This window comes from Epinephelus lanceolatus, chromosome 8 (genome assembly GCF_041903045.1).
Source record: "Epinephelus lanceolatus isolate andai-2023 chromosome 8, ASM4190304v1, whole genome shotgun sequence".
In the NCBI taxonomy this organism is placed as follows: Eukaryota; Metazoa; Chordata; class Actinopteri; order Perciformes; family Serranidae; genus Epinephelus; species Epinephelus lanceolatus.
This window is the reverse complement of record NC_135741.1, coordinates 14,386,729-14,397,371: the sequence shown is the minus strand read 5'-3', so window position 1 is coordinate 14,397,371 and position 10,643 is coordinate 14,386,729.

The window sequence follows — 10,643 nt, the reverse complement described above, 5'->3', positions numbered from 1 at the left end:
TACTTAATTGATGCCAGAGGGGAAACTGTGAATCACTTCATTTGCTCCAATGTAAAAAAAATAAATTAATTAATTAATTTAAAAAAATGAGGAAGTGACTTAACAGTATTAAATAAGAAGTAAATATACTGTAAATAAAGAGTAAAAAAATAAAATAAAATAATAAATAGAATGAGCATTATACTACAATTTTTAACATTAGTGCTATACTATACTATACTATACTATACTATTACACTAGTATTATACTATAATATATGATTATAATAATCTAACATTTTACTTTCTGTATAATGTTAGTTAAGTTCTTTTGTCTACTTTTCTCCTTTTTTTGTCATTGTCTTTGTTGTTATTTTATTTATCTTTTTTTTACTGTTTGGATTCTATGCAGTTTTATGAGTGTATATAAAAAAATAAATATGTAAAATATTAAGAATATAAATATGCAGTCTGTAGAGTGTATAAAAATCTACAAATATGTGCATTGTGCTACATTACACTGTATAAACCAGTATGTTACTTACATAAATTACATACACTTACATAAATATAGAATATGTAGTATTATGTATATGTAGGCTATTATTATTAGATATATATCATTATTAAATATTATCAGTAGTAACTGGAAGTGAGCATTTCCTACATGATTAAGTTAATGATCATTCTGGGTTAATGTCATATCAAAAACTCAAAATGGACTGGAGTCAAACCCCAGTTTCATTATTTCATTATTTGCTTTTAAATTGGCATTACTATACTCAGAATTACTTCAAACCCCAATTTCACTATTTTATTGTCAAAAGGGTAGTATGGGATCATACTTAAAGATGTGAGGAACTAAAAACAAAAAGCCAATCTATTATTATTTACAGTATTTTGCTGTATTGTATATTTATGGACTAATATAGCATCTGTATAATGACATAATTATCTGGAAAGGGCTTTTCTACATAAAGTCAGTTTGGCTATGTTGTGTTGGGATCAAGCTTTTGTTTCTTTAGTGCTTGGTTGACCCGTTAACTAACTTTTGTCTAACCATGTGTTGTATTAGAATTCATTCACTTCCTTCTGTGCTCGTCTAAATTTAATCCAGTTTAAATTACTGCATCAAATGCATCTTTGTAAAGTTAAACTTTCAAAATTTTATACTGAAATGATAAATGTGATCGATGTGTGCAATCTCCAGCTGATCTAACCCATATGTTCTGGTCATGCCCTGCATTGTTAAATTTCTGGTCCTTTTATTTTAAAATGATCTCTGAGATTATTGGGGTGGAGGTTCAGCCAGGTGCAGAAACTGCTATCTTTGGAGTTCCTGATACGAGTAATAATTTTACATCAAAACAATTAAACATTATTTCATTTAGCTCCCTCCTTGCTTGCAGAAGGATATTATTACTTTGGAAGTCCTCTGCCTCTCCTTCATCCTCATCACTGTTGGAGGACCTGATGACATTTCTTAAACTAGAAAAAATCAAATTTGTCATTTGAGGGTCGGCCCACAAATTCTATTCTACATGGCAGCCTCTCTTATCTTATTTTGATCAATTAGTTGTCCTTCCATCAGGCCATTTGTATGTATGTGTATATGTAGGTATGTGTGTGTATATATGTTTGTATGTATGTATGCATGTATATGTATGTATATATATGTGTATGTATGTATGTGTATGTATATATATACATATATATATATATATATATTATTTTATTTTTTGTGTGTAAGCGTAAGCTTAATTCTACTTGGGTGCTCTGTCTCAAAAATATGTAGGCCTACCTGTGTATATAAAAGGGCAGTACTTACGTGTACATGCAGGTACATGCATTTAAATGTGTGCATGGTGCACATGTATTTAGGGAATTTTATTTTTATTTTATTTATTTATTTATTTTTGCATCAGCAGTGGGTGGGGTTTGGGTGGGTGGGATCAAAATCAACAAATGGAGGAATACTCTGAAACAAATCTATGTATGTATTTATCTGTACATTTATTCCTGCATATAAAAAAAGTTAAAAAAAAAAAAAAAGAAAGAATTCATTCACTTGTGTCATTTGTTATCAAAGTTTGCAAGTTTATAAAAGCAAACTTCTTTTTTAACCAAAGAAAAATTACCGAGTGCTCACAGGTGAGAGGTAGTAGACTCCAGATGAGTGCCACATGCTCTTGAAGTTGAAAATAGTCAATTGTAGAAAAAAGCACAAAGCTTGCTTCAGGCACACAGACACACCCAAGGATATTATAAAATGCCTTTACTGATTAGGGCATGTCACTATAAAATAACTACAAAACGCCAACCGGTTTCTTTTTTAACCCCTTTGTTCTTTGGTCTTTTTGCTTGGTCCCTGACAATTTTCAACTGTTTCAACTTTAATTTTAATCTGTTTTTAAGTCATATTGTGTATTTCTTATGGTTTCACTGTTTGTTTTGTATTTTTTAATTTATTGTAGTACTGTGTCCTTGAGTGTGAGAAAGACGCCTTTAAATAAAATGTATCATTATTATTATTATTGGTTTACTTTTGGTACTGTAAGATTTTACTTATAATACTTCTCTCTGCTTCAACCTTTAGTTTTACATTGAGGTATTTCCACTATCACGCAAGTAAAAGATGTTAAAACCTTTCCTACAATTGTACAGTCCTCAGTGAATAGTTTGATAACCTCAATACTTTTTGACCTCTAACATATGTCAGGCTGCCAAAACTATCATAAACATTGTAATACAGTGTTGAGTTGTGTTGCTTTTAACTTGGCATTACTATACTCCGAATGACTTTCCACTAAATTTTGCAACTCAGAAACATGACTATGACTGAAGCATCTGCAGCTGCAGCCTTTAATGATCATGCTTAAACTGCACCCTGAGAGCAAACAAGCCTAAAAGAAAGCAAACAAAAAGTACATTTGATGTTGTTGCCTGTGACTGGGTTAAATTTGTTCTCCGTAAATATAGTGAAACTTTTACTGGAGCTGACTCGCTCTGCTGTAGTTACCATAATTAAGATGCCAGTTTAAAGCATACTTTGTCCAAAATTATTGTGACATTGGTTATCAATGCAAAAAGTAACTGGATGAACTGTGGAAACAAAAAACAGACAAACATCAGAACAACAAAACAAACAAAAAATGTAATTTATAACTATATAGAATCTCAGAAACCCATGTAAATCAAATTATCTAAACCTATTACTGACATTTTGTCATCAAAATACAGTAGAATTCATTATTTCCATTAATTAGTGGGCCTCATAATCCAGAATAGCACTCTAACATCTTTAATAATAAGAACATCAGACATTTATCAACTCACTGGTGGCAGTTCCTTTAATGAACATGTCAAGTACAAATCATTCATGCTTTTTAAGAAAGACAATGTTGTTGGATGTGTCTCCACTAAAAACACAGTGCTGCAGTTATCTGTAAATCCAACAGATGGCACAATGACTCTGTGAGTGTCAGGAATCCGAACTCAGCTGCTGTGTTCTCTTACATCCAGCATCCTCTCTGGAATTTATAGAATAATTAGCATTAACCATTAAAAAAACCAAGCATTTCACTCAGTTAAAGATAAAAATCTAAATGTATTAATGATGGCAAAAAGTCCTCACTCACAGGAACATTATGTTTAATGAGTCAGCACTTGAATTTTACATTTTACAGAGCAGGACAGATATAATAACTCTATTAATTATCTTTCTGTCATTAATCTCTCAGTGTAGACTCAGGCCACAGAGGCTCCTGTGGGCTCCAGTGTCTCTATAAATGTCTGATGATGAGGAGCAGACAGTTGGTCAGTAATTGGATCATATGGTCAAGCGAGAGCAGAGCTGCTCAATATGGCCATAAAATTGGCTGAAAATGTTAAGCTGATTTCACTCAAATCCAGGGACATATCCACTGGAGAATTTAAAATATACAATAAGTCAAGGTCTGATGTTTGCACCTGCAGGTTTTTACCCCTGAAGATATTTGAAAGTGCTGATACAGTATCAGCGTGGCCTAAAGGAAGACCTCAGGAATTCACCTCCTGACCTGAACATAATGAGCTTCAGCTTTATTATTTGTTTATTTTTTCTTAAACAAAGAATATGATTGATGACTTTCCGCCTCATGATGGATTGCCTTGTTTTCTGCGAGGGTTGTTGTTTTGTTGTGTTGTCACATGATTGATGGGATAAATGAGGATCTTAATTGTGGACTATAGTGTTTATTTTGAATTAGAGGAGTGGAATCGAAGCGCAGTTAAATCCTCAGACTCACAGTGTTATATTTGAGTGCTGTATAAGCCAGGAGAGCAGCAGAGACAGATAAGAGAGTGTAGCCCTATAGCCATGTGTTCATGGTCTGGTTGACAGCGTATTCTGCCTGAACTCACTCAGCACATGTTCATTAATCTGGTGCACATCAGAGCATCCACAATACAATTAGTCAATGGTCAGAATAGCTCGCTATTGTCTGTAACTAATCTTCCGTCTCCCTGAATCGTTAATCTTATGAATCCAATTCTCCATCAGAGCTGATGTCCTCCACAGCGAGCTTTACACACTCTTGTTTACATGCGTGGCTCATGAATCATGGTTCAAAATCACTCCGCGTTCCATAGATTGCCTCCACGCTGGAAGAAATTGAGCTCAGCTATTCTGAAAGCAGTTTGTCTCAGCACTTCCTGTTTTTAATTTTATCTCAAACATGAATCCAGGCAGTAGATGTTGGAGCTTGTCTTACAAAGCCATCTGCAGTGCTGCCTGAATGGTGCCAGGCTCACAAGGCTGCTGGTGTGTTTCTTAAAAATAGAAGCATAGCTGACAAGATTTGCCCCAATGAGAGGCTGTCATGCTTCTCGTAACAGGTAAAACATTTACTATAACTAACTACTCCTCCTGCGTACTACGCATGGGCAGATTATGAGACAGTGGGCCCCTAGGGCACAGATATGCAAAGGCCCCCACCACCTCTCCTATGTAGGAGCAAGACACTCAGACTTTGCAGTGGTTATGCATCTCTTTGTCGTTATTATTCATCTTTTTCTGATTTTGTGTTGCTTTATGAAGCAATTTTATGTGTCCTTGTGGTTGTTTTGTGTCATTTTGTAGTTGTTTGGGGCTCTTTGAGGTCATTATGTGTCTCTTTAAAGTGATATTTTGTCGTTTTTGTCATTTTATTCATTTTATTTTATGTTTGGCAGTCATTTTGTGTCTCCTGGTAGTTGTTTTGCTTCTCTTTATAGTCGTTATGCATCTTTTTTTTTGGCTTTGCTTCTTTCTTTCTCTCATTTTGTATCTCCTTGTTGTTTTGTCGCCTTATGTAGTCATTGCAGTCTCTTTAATGTAGTTTTGTGTGTTTTATTGGTCATTTCGTGTCACTTGGTTGTCATTTTGTGTCTCCTTGTAGTTGTTTTGCTTCTCTTTATAGTCGTTATGCATCTTTTTTGTGGCATTGCTTCTTTCTTTCTCTCATTTTGTGTTTCCTTGTGGTTGTTTTGTTTCCTTATGTAGTCATTGGAGTCTCTTTAATGTAGTTTTGTGTCTTTTTTTTTGGTCAATTTGTGTTACTTGGTTGTCATTTTGTTTCTCCTTGTAGTTGTTTTGCTTCTCTTCGCAGTTGTTATGAATCCTTTTTGTGGTTTTGCTTCTTTCTTTCTCTCATTTTGTGTCTCTTTGTGGTTGTTTTGTGTCCTTATGTAGTCATTACAGTCTCTTTCATGTCATTTTCTGTCACTTGGTTGTCATTTTCTGTCACTTTGTGGTTGATTTGCTTTCCCTTGTAATTATTATGCATCTTTTTTATGGTTTTGCATCTTTCTTTCTCTCATGTTGTGTCTCCTTGTGGTTGTTTTGTGTCTTTTTGTAGTTGTTTGGGGCTCTTTGAGGTCATTATGTGTCTCTTTAAAGTGATATTTTGTCGTTTTTGTCATTTTATTCATTTTATTTTATGTTTGGCAGTCATTTTGTGTCTCCTGGTAGTTGTTTTGCTTCTCTTTATAGTCGTTATGCATCTTTTTTGTGGCTTTGCTTCTTTCTTTCTCTCATTTTGTGTCTCCTTGTGGTTGTTTTGTCTCCTTATGTAGTCATTACAGTCTCTTTAATGTAGTTTTGTGTCTTTTTTTTGTCATTTTGTGTAACTTGGTTGTCATTTTGTGTCACTTGGTTGTCATTTTGTGTCTCCTTGTAGTTGTTTTGCTTCTCTTCGCAGTAGTTGTTTGGGGCTCTTTGAGGTAATTATGTGTCTCTTTAAAGTGATATTTTGTCGTTTTTGTCAATTTGTGTCACTTGGTTGTCATTTTGTGTCTCCTTGTAGTTGTTTTGCTTCTCTTCGCAGTTGTTATGCATCCTTTTTGTGGTTTTGCTTCTTTCTTTCTCTCATTGTGTGTCTCTTTGTGGTTGTTTTGTGTCCTTATGTAGTCATTACAGTCTCTTTCATGTCATTTTCTGTCACTTGGTTGTCATTTTCTGCCACTTTGTGGTTGATTTGCTTTCCCTTGTAGTTAATATGCATCCTTTTTGTGGTTTTGCATTTTTCTTTCTCTCATTTTGTGTCTCCTTGTGGTTTTGTTTGTGTCTTTTTGTAGTTGTTTGGGGCTCTTTGAGGTAATTATGTGTCTCTTTAAAGTGGTATTTTGTCGTTTTTGTCAATTTGTGTCCCTTGGTTGTCATTTTGTGTCTCCTGGTAGTTGTTTTGCTTCTCTTCGCAGTTGTTATGAATCCTTTTTGTGGTTTTGCTTCTTTCTTTCTCTCATGTTGTGTCTCCTTGTGGTTGTTTTGTCTCCTTATGTAGTCATTGCAGTCTCTTTCATGTAATTTTGTGTCTTTTTTTGGTCATTTTGTGTCCTCCTTGTGGTTGTTATGCCTCTCCTTGTAGTCATTAGGCATCTTTTTGTGGTTTTGTGTCTTTATGAAGCAATTTTGTGTCTCCTTGTGGTTGTTTTGTGTCTTTTTGTAGTCATTTGGATCTTTTTGTTGTTGTTTGGGTCTCTTTGACATACTGTTCTGTCTTTTTAAGGTAATGATGTATCTTGTTTGTAATTTTGTTTCACTTTCCTTGTGATTGTTTTGTGTCTTTTTGTAGTTGTATCCCTTTGAGATACTATTGTGTGGGTTTTGTGCTTGTTTTGCATCTCGTTGTAGTCATTATACATCTTTTTTGTGGTTTTGTGCCTTTATGGAGTCATTTTGTGTCTCTTTGTGGTTATTTTGTGTGTCTCTGTAGTCGTTTGAGTTTCCATGTGCTTGTTTTGTGTCCTTATTATGTGTCTATTTTGTCAGTTTGTTTCATTTTGTAGGTTTTTTTTGTATCCCTTTTAGATGGTTTTACATTTGTTTGTTTTTTGCGTCCTTGTTGTTATGTATCTTTTTGTGGTTTTGTGTCTTTATGAAGTCATTATGTGTCTCTCTTTTATGTCTTTTTGTAGTCCTTTGTATCTCTTTGAGATAATTTGTGGGAGTTTTTGTGGTCTCTTTGGCCTCTTGTGTCTCTGTAGTTATTTTATGTCTCCTTGTGCTTGTTTTGCATCTCTCTGAAGTCCTGCATGCATCTTGTCTTTTAGTAGTCAGTTTGAGTCTTTTTGAGGTAATTTTGTGGGGGGTTTAGGTAATTGCAGGTCTTTTTTTGGCAATTTTGTGATGTTTTGTGGTCATTCTGTATCTCCTTGTGGTAGTTTTGCCAATTTTTGTAGTTATTTTGTGTCTTTTAGCAGTTCCTTTGCATCTCTTTGTGGTAATTTTGAGTCTCTTCTTGGTCAGTACATGTTAATTCAAGTGATACTTTGCAGGTGAAGGCCAGGGGGGGGCCTCTGACACTTCTGGTTCCTGTGCCTGTGCCTGGTAGACTCGTTAATTGATCCATCCACGATACTACATGAACCATGTTGGTTTTATTTTTTCCTATAAGAACACTGACAGGTAAATAAATAAAAATCAAAGACGGAGAACAAGTGTTTTTTTCTGTTTTAACAGAAGACGCTTAATTAGAGTAAAAAAAGTGCCTGTTCTTTGATGTGAAGAGCGATCACTGAGAGATGGATTATACAGAAGAGAGGAGGTGCAAGCTCTTCAGCTTTTTCAATCAGCACAGTTTTCCTGGCCTTTCATGTGTGTCTCCCCCTGTCAAGTAATTGCTTACATAATCATCTGCTTACTTTAATCTCTGAATCTTTCCCACAGTTTGTGCTCTTTTACACATCCCCACTTTTCTCTGTCATACCCCCCTCACCAATTTCAATGCAGCCTCCTCCTGTTCCCTGTTGTTCTCCTTCAGTGCTTTTATCTGACATGCCCACTGGCACTCTCACTCTCTCTGGTCCCTCTTCCCTCCACCAGTGAGTGGTCATTGATTACCGTGCATGAATTGTATGATGAAATGCCACTCGCCCACCTAACATCCTCTTGTCAGCTGCCCCTGACATCCCACCGCCTCTGTGCATTGCAGACTGTCTTTGCCAGCCTGTTTAATGCTCACAATGTTGCATTACCTTTCTATGATAAGGCTTCACATCTGGGATCACTTTTGTGTTTTGGGAGGGCAAAGTGTTGCGTTGCTGAGCCTTTAGCTACAGTAATAAGCACATATTTGCTGCACATGTGCAGTTTTATACAGTGGAAAACACTATTGTTTACAATGATAAAAAAGGGAGCCTAAATCCAATTTATTCTCTTCAGCTATAAATTGTCTGCGCATATTAAAGTAAATGATCTGGATTACAGTGTGAAAACTGATGACACACTCAAAGCCAGTGAGAGGGGTATCCAATTAGTCACCTAATTAGCAAGTGAATGTTGTTTTAAAATTTAAAGGTCTTGAAAAGCGAAGCAAAGCAAATGCAAAGCATGCATCCCTAAAAAAGAGCATGCACATCTAGTATTGCGTGTTTTAAATTTGGTATCATGATGCCATGACAGTAGTTGTCTTCCCATTTGTGATTTGTGACATCCAAAACAGAAAAAAAAACAGACTGTGTGTGTTTGTGGCCGAAGAAAAGGTTGGGATTCATGTTTGACAGAGCCATGGGCAAGTTGTTCAGATCTGTTAACTCACTAAAATGGAGATGCAGAGCTGCACAGTGGGACTGAATTCTCTCTGCAGGGGTGTGAACAGAACCAAAAGCCTGTGCTTGTATGGCGACTGCAACGTCACTACCTTTCCACAGCCGTGGTTAGATGGGCCTGCGGGGTCGCAGTGAGAGCTGACACGTGCCCACGTAAACTGTCCAGTCAGGAACCAGAGAGGATGTAGAGCGGCTGTGACTCCCCACTCTAATTTTAAGAAGATCCTCCGCAAATAGGTTGCTCCCACAGAGACAAATAATTGGCGTGATATCTTGGGGGCACGAGCATGATGAGCAGTCTGCATTTCAATGCCAATCCTCCACAGGAAGAACCCAGTTATGCATGCCAGTGGGCACATTCTCTGGACTCTGTGTGTTTAGGGAAACACATGCCATTGGAACAGAGCTTTAAAGGGACCTGTTATGCTCATTCTCAGGTTTATACTTGTATTTTAGATTTGTACTAAAACACGTGTACATGCTTTAATGTAAAACCCCACTTTATTTCCCTCATACTGTCTGTGCTGGAACACCTGTATTCATCCTCTGTTTGAAACGCTCAGTGTTAGTGCCTGTTTCTTTAATTCCCTCTACCAAAAAATCCCAGTCTGCTCTGACTGGTCAGTGTTTCCTTGTCTTCTGCATTTTGGCATCTCTGCATCCTCAATGCAGCCAGGAGATGACTGTAACAGACTATAGCGGCCCTTTCTGTGGTGAAAAAAGACCAATACAAGCTGCTAATACAAAATCTTTATAACTTGACATGTTCTAGCAGAAATATGATCTGAAATTGTGGAGAAATTAACAACACCAGCAACCAAAATAACATGTTTCCCTGATGTACCATGTAGCTACATGTAGCAGTGTACTGTCAGCCAGGAAATGACTGTAACGGACTATAGCAGCCATTTCTGTGGTGAAAAAAAATGCCAGTACAAGCTTCTAAACCAAAATCTTCATCAACAGGACATGTTCCAGCCGTTCCAGCAAGAATATGATCCGAAAATAGGGAGAAATCAACGGCATCAGAAACCAAAATGACATGTTTCCCTGCCATGAGCATGTAGCTACATGTAGTAGTGTACTTTCAGCCAGAGAATGACTGTAGTAGAGTGGAGCCCAGCTGCATTTTCTGCAGTGAAAAACACCAATACAAGCTTCTAAACTAAAATCTTTATAACCGCACATGTTCCAGCAGGAATATGATCCAAAACTGGGGTGAAATAAACAACATTAGCAACCATCATAACATGTTTCCCTGATGTTAACATGTAGCTACATGTAGCAGTGTACTTTCAGCAGGAAATGACTGTAATGGACAATGGTGGTTCTTTCTGTGGTGAAAAATCACCAATACACGCTTCTAACTTGATCCAAATCTGGGGAGAAATCAGCAACATTAGCGACCAAGATAACATGTTTCTCTGACACTAGCATGTAGCTACATGTAGCAGTAATGTAAACACTTACAGTAGCGTGCCTGTGGTAGATGACCACGTAAAGAGATCTGTCACGATCTGACGTCATCTGGTAGCCAAAGTAGAACCACGTTATCTGAAACTTTAGCCACTTTTAATGTGAACTTCTGACATTGTAAA